Here is an 18,907-nt window from a genome sequence, read left to right on the forward strand (position 1 = left end):
TGCTGTGCTCAGAGCACCCTATTGCAACGTTTGGAGTGCCCATCATCTCACATTTGTAGTGGTGTGCCTATAGCACCACCACCGTGCAACTCACTTCTGACTATATTTTGGAGAGGATATTGACTGTGGAAAGGCATTCTGCCTCCATTTCAGTGATCCTTGACAGTGACTTACCACTCTTACCATTCCTATTCATGGAACATTTATTTGATTCTTATTAGTTTGTGTCTCCATGCACATATTATATGTCTTCTGTTCATGAATTTTCAATCAGTGTAGTGTTATAAAAATATTGCTAGTATATTATTAGCTGACGTGTTGCTTGTTGTTGTTCAGAGCATCTCTTGATGTTATCAGGGCTGATTTGGGTCCAGTCACTGTGGGAGCTCTGCGCTGGCATGCCCTGGAGCAGATTTTGGCCCGATCCCTGCCTTCTGCCCCAGCAAGCATGATCAATGTGTCTATAGATGCGGCAAGAGGCTCTGCTGTTTGATCCCATTCCACTGCTGCCCGGCTGGGCTTCAGATTGCTCTGCCGGTGCCTGCAAAAACTTTCCACCAGATGTCAAGCAAGATGATGTTTATGCTGCACAAAATGCGATGTCATCATTCATAGTATTTAGAAAAATAGCAAGATAGCAACTGATGGTCCATGGCCAAATCTGGCTGTCAAAATCATTTCATTTTATCTGGCCCATAATCTCTTTACCAGCTTTTTAGACAACATGTAATAATACGTCTGTCCACAATTTCACTTCAAAGGAAAAGAGAAACACGGCATACAGATTGCAAGGAATGACGATAGTGTGCCATTTAATATCACATTTTTTTCTTGGGATTTTATATGTCATATTCAGGACCTGCCTGAGCACATCTGCCCCATAGTGCTCTAGCCCTAACTGTTAGATGGCACTGCATTTATACTGAAGCATAACAATAGGTCTGGTGGTGAACTTGTGCAGTAGCATACGTTTCAGGCTTCCATATTGTGCCTGGGGAATCTTATGGTCCCCTGGAATACGGAAATTGGCAGTTCCTATCCCTGCTTTAGAAGGTTCTAAACTTTTTACATACAACTTCAGGGGTGGCTGCATGGATTCAGCAGCTGGGTTTTTCCGTGCTCAGTATTAAAATAAGAGCAGGCTGGGAGGAAAGGAAAGGAATAATTTTTGTGGTGCAACTCCACTTGTAACAAATTTGTCTGTCAAGGCCTCTGACCTTCCTGACCTTGTTATCACAAATTCTACAAGCTGAATTTTGTATGCTGCTTCTGTGCCCAGCTGAAAACACAGCTATCTCTTTTCTAAAAATGATGTTTGCCTTGAACAGACAGCTCCCTGAATTCTATCATGATGTACTTATTTATTTATTTTCCTTTTTGGTGAGGTGAACCAAGATTATTCTTGACTTCAATAGGCTGATCAGCATTAGTGCCAGCCAATGCTATAGATACTGGTGTCCTCATCTGTCGACCTACTTGCTAGTTTTACAGACCACGATCCTGCAGAATTCTCTGTAGTATGATGGTTAGACATCTGAATCTCAGTACAAATCCAGACGAGTACAGCAATGTGAGTGCATCCAGAAAGCACTTGTTGATATTGTAAAAGACATAAGATATGTACACTTCATCCACATTATGTAGTACATATGAGAAACACGTCAGTTGTCTTATACAGTGGGACTTTGGTTCTCAAATGCCTTGGTTCTCAAACGCCAAAAACCCGGAAGTAAGTACACTGGCGGAGCAAGAGGATGCGCGGTCCTGGCAGCGAAATCCTGGTGGGGTGCCATCACGGCTGCCCCCACCCCCCACACTGGGCACCACGCCTCCCCAGGCAGCGTGCCATGCCCCCGGGAGGCACGCCAAACCTGCCCTTGCCTGTGCTCCACCACTGAGTAAATGTTCCAGTTTTTGAAGTTTTTTCAGAAGCCAAAAGTCCAATGCGGCTATTGGCTATTGTTTCCAGGGTACAGAAGCTGCGCCTTGGTTTTCTAACATTTTGGAAATCAAACAGACTTCTGGAATGGAATAAGTTAGGCGCTTTTGTTTTTGCTATTTATTTTGCATTTTTGTTTTTGAGGATTTTTCGGTTAATTTGTTTTTGTGACTGTGTGGAATCCAGTTGAGCTACTGATTGATTGATTGTGTGACTGCGGAAATGGATACCCCCCCCCCCCATCCAAAAAAATGACTATCATCAGTGCAGGTAAGAAAAGAAAAGAAAATTATTTTTTATCATCTACAATACTGTCTTATTTATTTTGTAGTGCAGTACATTGATTATTGCTTTCATTTTATGGATGAATGGTCTCGTTAGTAAAATTTACGTTCAATTGCTGTTTTAGCGGTTGTTTTTCAAACTCTGGAATGGATAAATCCATTTTGCATTACTTTCTATGGGAAAGCAAGCCTTGCTTTTGGAACGCTTTGATTTTGGAGCAAACTTCCGGAACAGATTAAGTTTGAGGACCAAGGTACCACTGTATCTGAATACATAAGTATCACAGTGCAGAAGTTGCATTTAGTAGAAGCTACTTCTATGTGTTTATCTTCTTTTTAGATTCACGATAATGATGATGATGATGATGATAATTAGTTCAAAATAAACTTTCCTATGGATGCCATACCTTTCTTTCAGCCAAAAGTATCAGCAATTGCACTTTTAAAAGAATGCATTTTATGCCAATTTCTTCACTTTTTCTATAGGAATAGTATTTGCACCTGCAAAAGTTTCAGGGTAGTCATGTTCCTTCCTTTCTAATTAGTGAATATCCCATAACTGCCTGCTGAAATCCCATAGCTTTTTATACCACAAATGTTCTGGTTTATTTTTGTCCTGCTTTTGTTGCACTATGGACAGCAATAACATAGCAGCATTTGGGAAGCATCACAGAGCATCTAATGAAGCAGAGAACATCCACCACTAATGCACCATTGTTGGGTCAATATCATGTTGCAGAATACTCCCACAATAAAACACTTGTCTGGAGGAGCCTTAAATAATTTCTTGCAGTGGTGTATCTCATGCTTGATCAAACCCAGGTAGACCAGGGTTTGAGAGCTGTTTTGGACATTCACACAGTTCCCATGAACTTTTACCAAAATACCAATTGGTGGATTTTTGTACCTATGTCTGAGCTGTCATTCATCTTCAGAACTTGGGAAAGAACTACCGTACTTTTCGCTTTGTAAGACGCACTTTTCTGCTCCTAAAAAGTGGAGCTAATGGAGGCTGCGAAGCTATCGCTGAAGCCAGGAGAGCAAGAGAGATCGGTGCGCACCGATCCCTCTTGCTCTCCTGGCTTCAGGGATAGTCGTATGAAGCCTCTTCAGGGCAATGAGAGGAATGCTCCCCCTGCCTTGAAGAGGCTTGGCACGGCTATCCCAGAAGCCAGAACAGCAAGAGGGATTGCTGCTTTCACTGCGCAGCGATCCCTCTTGCTGTTCTGACTTTGCTTCTCTGGAGAGGCACTGTACAGCTTTCCCTCTCTGCGCAGTGAGAGGGAAAGCTGCGCAGCGCCCCTTCAGCAAAGCGGGAGGAGAAACAGAGCCCCTTCCATTTCTCCTCCTGCTTTGCTGGAGAGGCGCTGTGCAGAGAGGGAGAAAAACTTTTTTTTTCTTGTTCTCCTCCTCTAAAACTAGGTGCGTCTTATAGAACGAAAAATACGGTGGATAGATATCTAAGAAGCACGTCATTGGTTATGGGGGATTCTAGGCTTCCTATGGCATAGATACAACTGGCTGATAGGAGGTAGAGTAACAGACAAACATACACCCGTTGCTGCTTCCATAGGAGCCAATTCCTAGGGGCCGAAGGGGGTTGGCTCCTCCATAAAATATTTGAAAGGGCCGCCTCCCAGTTGATGGGCATTGCCATTCAAATGGGGTGATTGCACCATGTCATGTGATCAATTACGCAGGGTGGGGCTTATCTGGGGCCCAAAATATTTTATTCAAGTTGGCACCCCTGGCTGCTTCCGATACCTCTGCTTCTTTTCCTCAACTTTCATTCCACCACACCATACATGTCTTCAGACCCCCAACCACTTGCCCCTCTTTCTGTTCCCCATTCAATCTCTGGTCTTGGATTTGAGTCTAACTTGTCCCCAAACAGTATATTATGCTACTGCATAGACATAGAAGGATGTGGGTTCTCTGAATAAAATTAAGTATATATGGGATAGCTCATTCAGTAGAGCATGAGACTCTTAATCTCAGGGTTACTGCTTCAAGCCCCACATTGGGCAAAAGATTCTTGAGTTGCAGGGAGTTAGATTACATAGCCCTCGCGGTATTTTCCAATTCTACAAGTCTACGATTCTATGGTTTGAACTATAGGGTCCAAATTCTATAACTCTTTGACTCTAAGATTCTATAATTGGAATTCTCCTGCTCCTTTCTAACTAGCACCTCTGTGGAATGGAGGATGTGTCATAGTCAGAGTTTATGTCACTGCTGGTCTATTTCCCTTATTATTAGTCTGTATTGGCCAATGAAGCTCAAAATGTGCAAAATAGCCATTTAATTTCAACACACTTGTGTAAACTGCAATCTCTCTCTCTCTCTCTCTCTCTCTCTCTCTCTCTCTCTCTCTCCCCCCCCCCTCTCTCTTTAATTATTTGTTTTTGTTTGCTTTCCCAAAATGACTGTTTGATTGAATTCTGGGCTGTAATTGAAGAGAGAGAATGAAGAACAAACATTTTTTACTGTGAATAATGATTTTCCATTATAAAATTGCCACGAACAACAAGAACAAGCCAAGCAATTGTATTTGAGATGGGAATTATTTACGGATTAATGTATGATGAAATAAATGCATGCAGTGAAAGTCTAAATTCCAAAAAGATGCATATTTTCCAAAAGGGCAGAGATGTAAGCATATTGAATATATATATATATATATTCCATAATGAAGAAAAAATAATATGGAAGGACTCCTTGTTTTATATTAATTAAAACGCTTATAAACCATCCTTCGGCACAATGACTCCTAAGGCAGCTAACCATGTAGAAACATGAAATCATCAATATAAACACAACACGTTTAAACAAATAAAAGAGCCAACAAATCAATACAGCAGCAGCACCATGCACTGGATCTTACTAAAAATTGAAGAAAAAAGCAATATTTTCCCCTGAGAGAGAAAATTTAAAGAGTGGAGGAGCTGAGTATCCCAAACCGCTCTCTCCATTTGTGAAGAGAAAGGTCTGCTGTAGGACTGGGCAAAATCTGGTTTTCAGCATCTTGATATATCACCAGCATTGCAATATACTGATATATCACGATGTTTGAAATAACAATGGAGCAATGTAGAGGCCTTGGCTGGCTTCACGGTTTCCCCCGCATTGTGATTTTTGCCAGTGCCTGCTCTTGTGATTCGTTGCCCCCTGCACAAGGCTGGGGAGAACTGAGCTGGCAGAGTTAACAAGGGCTGTTGGAATCAAGTGACACATTGCCTGGCTTCATGGTTCCCCCCGCATTGTGATTTTTTGCATTGCACACGTATGCACATCATGGTTTGCGATATATTGCCAGGTGAAAAATTATGAAACTGGCATCGCAATATGGATCTCAAACCGGTTTTAGATGGTATGTTGATATATTTCACAGCCCTACTCTGCAAGTGTCAGAAGACCTGCTATCAAGATAGCTCAGAGCTGCAGCTGCAAACTCTGCTGCTTTCATTTTCCTGCTTCGGCTTTCCCGAGAGCGGTAGGGGTAGAAAAGGGACAAGTTGTGGGCATGTCAGGGGAGATCTTGAATCCATCAGATCCAAAGCCCGTCTGCTCTTCCAACATGCTCTTGACAAGGGTGGAAATCTACACCATCCCAGCTTGATGAAGTCTGTCCAGTGATTTATAAAGACCATTTGTGAAAAAAATGTATCTTTTTGTGATACAAATGCTTCATTGTGCTTGCCAGTCTATTTATAGGAATTTGGCTGAAAGGTACTGGACTGTTTATCTCCTTACACTGCTGAATGAATGCTTCCCCTCATAACATTATATATCCATTCTGCAGTCTAAACATACAAGTTATTGTGGAGGTTGTCGTAAAGGTTACTTTTGAATTAGAGTATTCAAAAAACAAGCACTTGGCTTCCTTTATATTTAAGATGCATAAGAAACCTCCCCCAATGTCACTAAGGATCTGTTAAAGAAGGAGAAGGAGAAGAAATTTCTTTCCGGCTGTATTAATTCACCACTTGGTCTGGGGAAATTACAAAACACCAGCTGGAGCCTTAAGAGCACCATAGTGGGGATTATTGACTAAGAGAATTTACCTAGAGAAAAAGTCCCATCTACAGCTGTGCTCTTAGGTGAAGGAGGATCATTATATGGTAATTTTACATGTCCCTGCTCAAGAGGGAAAAGGTCACTAAGTGCAGCCTGAAGGTTGGGGTTCTCTGCTACAGAGGGGGTAGAGAGCAAAGAGCCAGAAAATGCTCTCCATTCCAATAGGATTCCACATTTTCTTAGCCATTTTAGAATGAACCTCTCTCCCCCACCCAGTTTCAATTTAAACTATCAAAGTTAAATTTACAACCACAGGAACGTTGTGTCTTTCCTACCTCATTTACTCCTTGGCTGTTTGGGGGCTGATTCTCTACACAAGGCCTTTGGGGGTCTCCTGGCTTTCTTCTTCTTCATCTACTCCACCTCCAGGCAGAATCTCTATCCTTGCTTCCTTGATTCTATCTGCCAATCACCCATTCCCACCACCCTTCTGAGTAATACCCCTCCCCACCTTCTCACTATATAGAAGGGTCTGGAAACTTCTGTTTCAGTGTATCTGAAGAAGTGTGCATGCACACGAAAGCTCATACCAAGAACTGACTTAGTTGGTCTTTAAGGTGCTACTGGAAGGAAATTTTTTTGTCTTGATTCTATAGTCCCTTTGGTTCTATAGTCACAGAACGAGCAGCTGATAACTCAGTTTGTGTAATGATATCAGGGCCCTATATATGCAATGACAATTGTCTTTGGACCCTACTTCTGCACACCACTCAGGTTTTACAACTTGGTAAGCTGTAGAAATAAATACAATGTTTTGAACTTGGTGTTTTCCCCCACAATCCAGAAGCTGCAGTAAAAAAAAGTGTGATTCATTACTAAACTAACAAAAACTGGTAATCTGTCAAAAAGGCTGTCCTGACCAGGATACATAGTTGGGCCAATTATAAAAACAAGAGGAGATAAAGGAATGTCTTAAATAGGCAAAATAATAGCTAAAGCTTTCTTTCAACTTACAGAACAAAAAGGCCCAAAATTGCTAGGTAACCCTACATTCCTACAATGGAAGCAGACAGCTTCAAAGTCCTCTCTCTCTGTCTCTCTTTTAAGAAGCTGGGGTATGTCATGCATTTAAGGTACTGGGTCCAAAGAATCCCAGCAGGGGTTAAAAATGTTTATTTTCAACTGAAAAGGAAGCAGCAAAAATCACCAGAGAGGTAATAAGAGAGAAAAGGGACAGACTCAGGAGAGGTCAAAGTCAGAGAAACAATTGAGAGTCAAAGGAGTGCAGTTTCACAGAGGAAGAAATAGAGGCTATGAATACGAAGGCTCAATTTGAAATAGGTTCAAAAGATATACCCAAGAAAAAGGACAATGAGGGGAAATAGAGGGAAATATTAAGCTGAACCTGAGTTAATAGATGTAAGGGGGAAATAAACATACAGAATAACAGAGAGAAAGGGGAGCTTCCAAAATAGAATACAGTAGGTATGAAAACTATACACAAAAGGACAAAAATGTCCCTTTGTCCAATTATGGTACTTCAGTAACAAACCAGCCATTCAGGAGACCTCCCTGGGGTGATGGGGAATCACGAATCATGATGGGTGTTACGACTGAGTGATATACAGTGGTACCTTGGTTTTCGAACAGCTTTGTTCACAAACAACTTTGAACCCGAACGTTGCAAAATCGCAAGTAGGTGTTATGGCTTTCAAACTTTTTTTGGGAAGCTGAATGTGCTCTGTTTTGAGTCCCCCTGTATTTCCTGTTGCACTGCTAATTTGCATCCTCCCATTGTAATTCAAGTCTTCCATTTCCGATTAGGCAGTGTTCTAAGGTGATATTTGGAGCTTATACTGTATTTGGTGCTTTTGGTTTTGCTATTTATTTTGCATTTTTTGTTTTGAGGCTTTTTGGGTTAATTTGTTTTTGTGACTTTGTGGATCCCAGTTCGGCCAGTGATTGATTGATTGTGTGACTGCAGAAATGGATAAAAGCCCCCCCCCCCCATTGAAACAATGACGATCATCAGTCCAGGTAAGGGGTATCTAGGGGGATTACCAGGTAAGGTAATCATCTACAATACTGTCTTATTTATTTTATAGTACAGTACAATGATTATTGTTTTCATTTTATGGATCAATGGTTTCGTTAGATAGTAAAATTCATGTTAAATTGCTGTTTTCGGGGTTGTTTTTAAAAGTCTGGAACGGATTAATCCATTTTGCATTACTTTCTATGGGACAGTGGGACTTGGTTCTGGAACACTTTGGTTTTGGAACAGACTTCCGGAACAGATTAAGTTTGAGAAACAAGGTACCACTGTATAGTCCAAAACTATTTTGAAGTCCATGTTGTGGTATCAGTTTCATATTTTTTGACTTGGCAATATATTGCAAATCATGATGTGTGTGTGTGTGTGTGTGTGTGTGTGTGCACTATGCAAAAATCACAATGTGGAAGAAACTGTGAAGACATCCAATGTGTCACTCGCTTCCTGCAACCCGTGTTAACTCTGCCGACTCAGCTCTCCCATGCCTCACGCAAGGAGCAGCAAATCACAAGAGCAGGTGCTAGCAGAAATCCCGATGCAGGAAAAACCATGAAGCCAGCCAATGCCTTTACATGGCTCCATCCTTATTCCAGACACAGTGGCATATGGGTAGATTGCAATGTTTAGCTGGTGATGTATCACAATGTTGAAAAGCAGATACTGCCCAGCCCTAGTGACCATCACTGCCTCTCCCCATGCCTCTCTCTTTCTCTCTGGACTGGACACCTTATCTGACCTGTTTTGCACCCCAAATGTTTTTGCCTGACTAGGCTGTGTCCTTGAAGTCTGATAAGACTTCTTGCCAAAATCTGGATGGAGGATAGAGAGGGGTGTGCAAAAGCATGTAGAAACTAGCTCGTTTGCATCATACGGATTTGCCTGCGGCTCTACGGACCACAGGCACATCCCTTTTTCCAAGGATCACTGAATAAATTCTCTGTACCCTACAGGGCCTCCTGTGAAATTTTTTATCTTTGCTGCAATAATATTACCCTCAAATTGTTGAAAGGCAATTCATATTCACAACAGTCAAACCAAGTGGCGAAACCTTTTGCTTCCTCCGTTAATTACTTAATAGCATAGCTTTGCCATCCATTAAATAATCTCAATAGACAAACATTTTGAGGCTTCTTTCATTGCTGTTTTCTCCAATGATTTATCCGGCAACTTGAACTTGCAACCTCTCAATGACTTTATAGATTTGAGAAGCTATTATTATTGACTTTTCTTCATCAAGGAGGTAAATAATTACTGTATTCAAGCCATTAATGTCAAGTTAACAGGAGTTAGTAGTTGATATGGCTGAATTTGGTGGCGTAAATGAATGGCGAGGAGGGGAAACCAACAATCCTGGAAACGTCACACAGTTTGTATTTTAAAATTGCAACATCAGTTTAAAAGTAATGCACTCAGAATAATTTTTGGGGGAGGGGAATCTGTTGGATTTCCTTCTGCAAGAAGTCAGAAGGCTTAGCATTGTTATTTACTTATATAATTAGATTTATATCCGATCTTTCCTACAAGGAGCTCCAAGCAAACATACATGGTGTTGTCTACTTCATCCTTACTGTGAGGTAGCTATGACTGACAGCATTTCCCTGATCCACCGAGTTTGCAATTCCATCAAAAAAAGAAATCAGATAGGCCTGGCATGACTTCTTTTTGTGAAATCCCTGCTGGGTCTTAGTAATCACAGCATCCTTTTCTAAATGCTCACAGACCAACTGTTGAATTATCTGTTCTAGGACCTTCCCTGTACCAATGTCAAGCTCACTGGTCAGTAGTTACCAGGGTCTTCCTCCCCACCCCCACCTTTTGAAGATGGGGACATTTGCCTCCCTCCAGTCTGTACGGACCTTATCTGTCCTCCAAGAATTTTCAAAAATAATAAACAAAGGCTCTGAAATTACATCCACAAGCTCCTTTAGTACCCTTGGATACAGCTCATCAGGCCCTGGAGATTTAAATTCATTTAAAATAGCTCAGTGTTCCCTTACTACCCCTTTTCCTATCTTGGGCTGAAGCTCCCTCCTTACATCATTTATTTGTTATCACCAGGTTAGGCATCACTTTCCTTTTGGGTGAAGACAGAGGCAAAATAGGTGTTGAGTAGTTCCGCCTTTTCTCTGTCACCCAAGAGCATTTCTCCATGTTCCCCACACAAAGGACCTACCACTTGCTTGTTCTTCCTCTTACTTCAAACATAGCTCAAGAAACCTTTATTATTATTTTTAACCACTCTTGCAAGCCTGAGCTCATTCTCAGCTTTAGCCAGCCTGACTTTCCCCCTGCAACTGTTGGCAACTCGTGTATACTCCTCCTCTGTGATTTCCCCTTTCTTCCATTTCTTATACATGCCCTTCGAAACTCTCAGCTCATCTGTAAGCTCCTTATGCAGCCACACTGGTTTCCTTAGATGCCTCCCACATCTCTTTCTTGTTGGTATTTTGGGAGCAGAAATTTAAAGAGTCATGTACATTGATGACATAGGATAATCTATACATGAACAACTCTTCCAGAAGAAAAGGTCTTGTAGCATACCTAGAAAATAATGAATTATGGATTTTGGCAAGTTTTCAAAGCAGTGAAAGACCCAGTTGTTCCTCGATGCCAATGGATTTGAACTTCTGAGCATGCCTTCTTCAAAGTTCTAGACCTTTGCACACATTCCATGAGTGGAAATGCCGGTGATGGGAAAGAAATTTGATTCAGTTTGCATGTGGTGAACATACCAAATCGGCACTTTGCAAAACACTGCACAGACCTAGGGCCAGCCTAATACATTTTGGTACCTCCCTCTCTTCCAGGGAAGAAGGGGCGAAGGAAGATTTCCATCAGGAACAAGAGGGAGAACATATATTTATATCTGGATCTGCTGTCCCAGTAAATCCTGCCATGCCACCTGAAGCAGTCGCCTTACCTTGCCTGTTGGCTGGGTCAGCCCTGCACAGACCAAAATGCAATCATCCTTCAAAATTCCCACTTACCCAGATTTTGCAATGCAGTTCTCCAGCCAAGCAATCTGTACAAAAAGTGTGCCTATAAATGCATCTATTAGGGGAAATAATATAAAAATGTGCTACAGAGGGAGAACTGCTTTGTGAAGATTCTGGGCCCAAAAATTGCATAGAATAATCAGGAGAAATTTGCATGAAAACACGGATGCGTTTTCATGAGGTTGCTTTTTCAAAAGAATGCAAACTGATGTGGAAATGTGGAAGACTGAAGTTAAGACTGTCAAAATGAGAAAAACAAAGAAAGCCAAACTGACATATTCATTCCTCCCTAGGAAAGGAAGTAGAATGTGTATGTTATGATGGGTCTCTCCCCCCCCCCCACTGACAAAGTTATATGCCTTGGAAGACTGGGTTTGTATTAGCTAGCCATTTGGAACTTTAATTGCCCCATCTTTGATCCAGCAACACAATTAAATGGAATAAATATAACCTAGTAGAAACAAGAGAGTATAGAGAGTCATTAGAATCTAGGTTTCAGCTCCGGGTGGCCTAGAAATCTTTCACCCATCAGATCTCTCCTGAGTTGCTTGTGTTTTCACATTTATTAGGAACAAGAAGATCAATGTTTCAAATTCAGCCTGATGAAAACACAAAACATTGCTTGGGGTTTTTGTTTGAAGCTGCTGTGATATCAGCAAAGCATGCTGTCCTCCAATGTACTGTGAATTCCATAATTAGTTATCATTCATCCCAAGCCAAAGCAACTGTAGAACACACTCACAGTCCCAAAGGACCAAATTGTTAACACAGGCTAAGGTTGTTTTATGATTCCAATAACTAAAGTCTATTGACTGTGATTTTATTATAGTTCATAAGGAAAGAAATTGAGTGCCTTCCCATTTCCCCCCTTTCTAGCCTCAAGCACTTGCTATTTTTCTTATTTCTCTGGCTCCATTCAAATGGGGAAACAGAGAGGTTCAGGTTAGTGGTCTCATTTCCACCAGGTAGCTGATGAAAATGTGCAGGCAAGCAATCAGTGGCAATAAATTAATACATTTAATCTGTTTAATTTACTAAGCAGCAGGGTGTTTTTTCAATAATGTCCTTTTAAGCATATGGTGATTTTTGTTTGGGGTGCTGGTATGGTTGGACGCACAACACTTAGGCACGGCATAAGACACTGACATTGATTCTTAAAAGGTCTTTATTCACACTTGAGCCAGAGCAGCTGGTGGGGGGTTAGAGCGCACTCAAGTCACTCAGATCTTTGGATATTGCTTTCCATTTCGCCATCTGTGGCCCGTTAAATATTCCTGATTTTTGCCAAGTTTGGCCCAATTTATATGTTAAATCAGTTACTGAAAACAGGTTCCAAGAAGCTGGTGGGGGATACCATTAAAGTGCACAGATCTTATGCATTAATCATTCATTTTGGAACAAGAAGTACAGGTTCTTCCATTCAGATAATCACATTGATATGTCAGCTTTTTGGATCCCGCAGAGACAATGGAGAGGATGATAGTTTGCCCCTGGAGAAGGCACTGTTTTGAATCAAGGAAGGTATAGCTTGAAAACTTCAAACTTGCAAAGCATTTCCTGAATCTCTTGTGATTATGAACATTTTTTTACTAAATCTAATATGCAGTCTGCAGCAGAGCAAGTTGCAACATAAAGGCTAATGACATGAGCATGGTAACATTTCCCCCCCTGATTCTACCTGGCAGCCTCTTTTATTATCTAAGGCAGGGATTGCAGAAGGGACATTTGTGGGTGCACAAGTGCCCTCAGAAGCCTTCCAGAAGTGGAAGAAAGGCAAACCACATGCTCAGATTCAGGCCATCTGTGTCAATACAATGGTCAGTCCCTTCTATGCTTCCATCTCAAGAGAAAGATCTCAGTGCTTCAAGTGCGATCTTCTCCATTACAATCTGAGACATATTAGTCATATCTGAGCCAAGTATTATTGGGCCAATTTTACATTTCAAAAGGTCTAACTGAATGAGTTCTAAAGACACACATACACAACACTTTAGCAGGCATGTATGGTACTTTGTTGTGGCTATAACCTGTCTGGAGTCCACACTCCCTTGGTTAACATTTGGATGATGGAATCAGAAGCTGACTTAGGACAGGGCGACTGGTTCTGCCACACTGGATGCCACAGGGCACCACAACTATAACATAGTGAACTGAGCAGAAGAGATTAGTAGTATTTATACCCTACCTTTTTCTGATGGGACTCCAAGTGGCTTACAGATAAAAACCATTCACTGGTCAGTCATGTGACCTTATTATGCATAGAGTTTGTGTGCAGTCATCTGTTTAAGGGACTTTGCAGACACTACCAATCAACCCCCTTCAGCCAATCAGTGTCCCTACCTGCCCAACCCTTGACATCATATATGACATCAGGTGCATGCAGGTGGGCCTGGCTTAACGAAAACAGACTCATTGACCAAATGAGAAGGCCTCAGGGGTCAAATTTGACCAACAGACTCTTTCCTTTGCGTTTAGTTCACTTACCTGTGCTTAGGTTTAATGTCAGTGAGAAAGAGATACCCTATGATATACTGAATGCTAGCCCCATATGGCATAAAGAAAGCTGAAAATGTTTGTTCACAACCAACATATTCATGAGGTAAACTACACTTATAAAAACCAGATGGCTCAACAAGCTCAACAACTTACCTCATGTTACTCAGTTGTGTCTTTGATTATTCTCCTACAGCATAACCCAATCACAAGAAAACCTTATAAATTATGATCCTATGCTTGCTTAATTGGGGATAAATTCTCACAGATATCAGTCAGTTTTATTGCAACAGACCAACTGGTCATTATCCACCAAATGATTCACAAGATGAACAATGGGGAGACAAAAACAGCAGGCAACGACCAATGCTTCTGGCATCAGTAAACATGCAAACTACCATTGTGCCTAATTGATTTCAAGGGGAGAGCTAAGCATTTGCTGAACTCACTCTAGCTGGACCCAATGTACTATAGCAGCACCAATGGCTGGAGCTACACATTATGCATGACAAAGGAAAACCGCCAAGAGCAGCATCTACTCTCCCATAAAACATAGGCTCACTTATCTTGTGAGACGATATTATTGTGCTATGAGTTCCCCTTTTCTTACTCAATTTGATTGACGGCCTTTGGCATGGTGAGGGAGTTCAAAATGACGGACCTTAGGATCTCAAATTTTAGCGGCACCCCACACAGCTCTTACTTTCCACTCTGCATCATAGTTTGGGTGGCATCTTGTGCCATGTTCAGAGAAGAGCCAAAGGTTAGCGGCAGAGCACCCACCCTGGAGAGCCACTGCCAATCATTGAAGATGGACGTTATCTTTCCTATGTTGGCTCACCCAAACTTTGACAATATTGTGTCCTTATTCCACCCCCAACCTCAGATTAATAATTTACACAACATTAAACAATAAATCCTACCGAGTTCATAAATATTTAGAAAGCCCTTACCCTTACCATTCACGATTTGATTGCGCTATAGTTGCTAAAATAAAAATAAAAATCTTCTTAGACGCTGATTAGTGTTTTGAAAATCAGATGGATAAAAGAAAAGGATGTGCTGAGCTACTCAGATTGCTTTCCAACAGGCAAATAGGCTTGTCATGAGTAGCGCCAACACTATAAGTCAAGCGTTTTTATAAGAATTCAGTAGGATGAAACCACTACTTCATCACTGGAACTCAAGTGCCCAAATTAAATTTAATGTGTCAAAAGCTGTGATTGGGTAGTGATGGCTAAGTGCGCTCTCTCTCTCTCTCTCTCTCTCTCTCTCACACACACACACACACACACACACATACACACACCAACAAAACAAAACAAAACCCTGTTCATAACCCATTTAGTATTTACAGAAGAATTAGGATAAAGTGTGAATGCCATCTCTGAAATAAAATCGTGCTGCATGACCTTCAATCTCACCTTTGCTGCTTGGATTTGCTCTATTTAGGTGCATTCTTCTAGATGAATGTTTTCCCAGAGACAAAAAATAAATAAATACTGGTCTCTCATACAAAAATACAAAAATGCATATGAAAATGAACATTTTAAGTTGAAACGTGTGCAAAAATGAAGATTTTATTTATTTTATTTTAACATGGATAAACTGCCCCTCCATAGAAAAAAAACACAAAAAACCAGAATGGCGTACAGCACAAAATAATAATATTACAATAACAATGCTGGTAAAATACATTACTAGCACATCAATGAAAACTGGTTGGTAAAGGCATGTTTGAAAGGTATCATTTTTAGAAGACAGCTAAAAGAAAGCAGAGATGCTAGACTTCTGTAGGAAATGAGTTTCAAAGCTCAAGCCCTGGTAAAGACCAACCAAACCTCAGGGGCACTCAAAGTTCTCCAACAGAAATAATCAAGATGGAGTATAAGGAACCAGGCAATATTGATGGTACTTTGGACCAAAGATTAAGGGCATTGTGAATTAACATAATAACATTGAGGATAAAATGCATTAGGCTAGCAATTTAGGATAAAACGTTTACCCAAATGTGTATTTTATGATTTAAATATCTTAGATAGCAGAGCCAATTACGTCACTAAATTAATAATTCCAGCCCAACGTAGGGCTTTTATGCTGGCCCGTTTGAATGTTTTTCCCTCAGCATTTGTCAGGGGAAGATATCAAAACGTTCCTAGGAACAAGAGATTCTGCAGATGTTCTATGAATGTCCCGGACACTGTTGAGCATATTCTCTTTCATTGCCCACTGCACAGTACGCTCCGTCAACGCGTGCTGTCCCCTCTTTCGGCTGGTCTGGAACCCCAGCAAGGTGAATGTGTGGGACTCTACCTATCCGACGCTGACCAAAGGGTAACGGCGGGGGTAGCCGAGTTTTTGGTAGCAGTCCTCCAAGGAGCAGGTTAACAAGGAAAACCACTGATTCTAGACGTATATATATATATATGTATGTAGCCAACTGCAGCCTTTTTATATATATTTCAAGGCTTTTACATGTTATTTTCTCTTTTATGGTTTTATTTGTATAATGCCTAATAAAGGTTTGATAAGGGTGTGTGTGTGTATTTTGCAAAAAACAACAACAACCCCAAAAGGTATAAATATTCATTTCTTTAAATTTAAAAATGCAAATTAATACTGAAATGATATGGAATGAGGTTCTGAACGAATATGACACATAAACTATGGAACTCACTTATACAGGAGGCAATGACGGCTACCAACTTGGATGGCTTTAAAAGAGTATTGGACAAATTCATGGAGGAGATGGTATCAAGGGGAACTTTCAGAGGCAGCAATGAATGAATCTTTATTTGCATCAGCCATCGGCCATGGCAATAAAACAACATGATATACAGAGAGTAGAAATAAAAAGTCAATTATATAAAATACATTTTAGGGTTTTGAATTAACAGTCAAATAGTGGATCTTATTCTGATAGCCCCGGCTAAAAACCTTGCAACCTTTGCTGCCACCTGCTCTTCTTGATCTGCCAAGAGAAAGGGCACTGTGGCAGTGCTTGGGTGACCTGGAATGGACAATAAAAGAGGGGTGATAATCTCTTCCTCAAGTCTTTATAAAGAGTGCAAGGCAGAACGGCATGCGCCCACCAATTCAGTACTGCCATCTCCACAGAGGCAGTAATGTGTCCCTTCAATGCTTTTGAATAGCAGTTGCTGGAAGCCATAGGAGGAGGGAGTTTTCTTGTGCTTGAGGCTTTCCCACAAACGTCTAGTTGGCCACTGTGAGAACAGGACATTGGACTGGATGGGATAATGGTCTGATCCAGCAGGCTCTTCTTATGTTTTTACATACAAAAGTCACCCATTCCAGAAATAGACTGAATTCTCCATCCATCTCTTGCTTGTGAGGCTCTCAGAGAGCTCTGGCTGAACATCTACATATCTCATGGGCTTAAGGAAATAGGTGCCACTGATTCTTCTATTCACTGGTCCCCAAGGTACTTTTAAATGGGGGGTTATAATGTCTTATTTTTGGGTATTCATTTCCATAGCAGAGACACTGGATTTTTACAGGCCCAAGCTAGGCTTTCTTTCTTTTTCTTTTTTTTAACCTGAACTGCTAAGCTCATGTTTTCTCTGAAAATCAAGCCCCATTCTTTCTGTTTTGTACCTTAGCCTTAACATTAAAGAGCTGAGAATTTGGATTTTGCTGGATGCTTTTCATAATGCATGAAAGAGAATAAAATACCAGCAAGCTATTTCTTGGCTCTAGTTTCTTTTTTCTGCCGATGGTAATAAAACCTGTTCTTTGTTAGTAGACTAAACAGGCATGACCCAGAATGCATTAGGAAGTAGTTAGAGAGAATACATACAATCTGAAATATTTTTATACTTTTCTCCCTGACTCTATAAACTTGCTCTAAAGAAAGAGAGAGAAAAACCAGTAGCACAACTTCTGCCTCTGAAGTTGTTGATAGAAAATATTGGACCCAGATTTGAGGATTTCATATTCTTCTATAGCATCGCTATAAGTAAATAAATCATAATTAGGATTTCACAACCTTTTGTGCAATTTAGCGGGCTTGTTCAAGGTCAACTGCTGCTGTTCCATTGTGTTTTATTTCTGTTTGTGAGGGTTTTATGATTCCAATTGTATCTTGTGAATTGTTTCATTCATGTCATCACCCTGGGATCTATTTCGACAAAGGGTGCTTTTAAAGTTCCACAACTCCTCCCTGGTGTAGAAAGTACTGTGTGTGTGTGTGTGTGTGTGTGTGTGTGTGTGTGTTTGCCAAAAACAGGCACATAGTAACCCAGGAACAATTTTGAAAATGATGGATACAATTTTATTCACATTGGGTTGAACACCTACTTTTTCATCCAAATCAAAGTATGTGTGCTTAGCGTGCGGTACAAATTCTCAGTACATGTCTACTATGATTATAGACTTTGTGGTGCCCATTATTTGGAATTTACTCCCTATAAAGGTCTGCCATGACCCAATCTCATGTTTTTAGCAGCAAGATGTTCTCTGGGTAGCACCTGATTTAGAGCGGTGTGAGCAATTCCCCCACATAAGGCACTGAGCCGAGGCAGTGCAAAATGTGCCACAACTATGACGTAGTGTAGAACATGTGGAGTAGGGAAGGTGAGGTGGAGGACATACCCTCCAACAATTTCTCTGATGAAAATAGGGACATTCTTATTCTCATTCTTATTACCTTGTTCATATGACAGGGTAGCCCCAGCCACCCTGGGCAGCTTCTGATATATATAAAAACACAAGAAAGCATTAAACATTTTTTTTAAAGAAACACTTCTGAATAAGTGCTTCCTTCAGATTTCTTCTAAAGGTTGTATAGTTATTTAACTCCTTCGCTCAGGGGTCACAACACTCCATACCCTCCAACATTTCTCCAATGAAAATAGGGACGTCCCAAGGAAAAGTGGAACATTCTGGGTGTAAATCCAGGATTGTCCCTGGAAAATAGGGACAGTTGGAGGGTCTGGGAGAAGGACATGAAAATAAGAAATATTTAAAGGGGGAGTGCCAAATTTTGTCCTCTTTCAGGGTACCATATTACCAAAGTCCACCTCTGCTCTGGGTCTGTCTTACATTTTCTAAGAAACAATCTATTTTAACTGAATATTATTTATTTCATTTTTAGTCTTAGTGTTTG

Source organism: Podarcis gaigeae (genome assembly GCF_964106915.1).
Source record: "Podarcis gaigeae genome assembly, chromosome: 17".
NCBI classification, from domain to species: Eukaryota; Metazoa; Chordata; class Lepidosauria; order Squamata; family Lacertidae; genus Podarcis; species Podarcis gaigeae.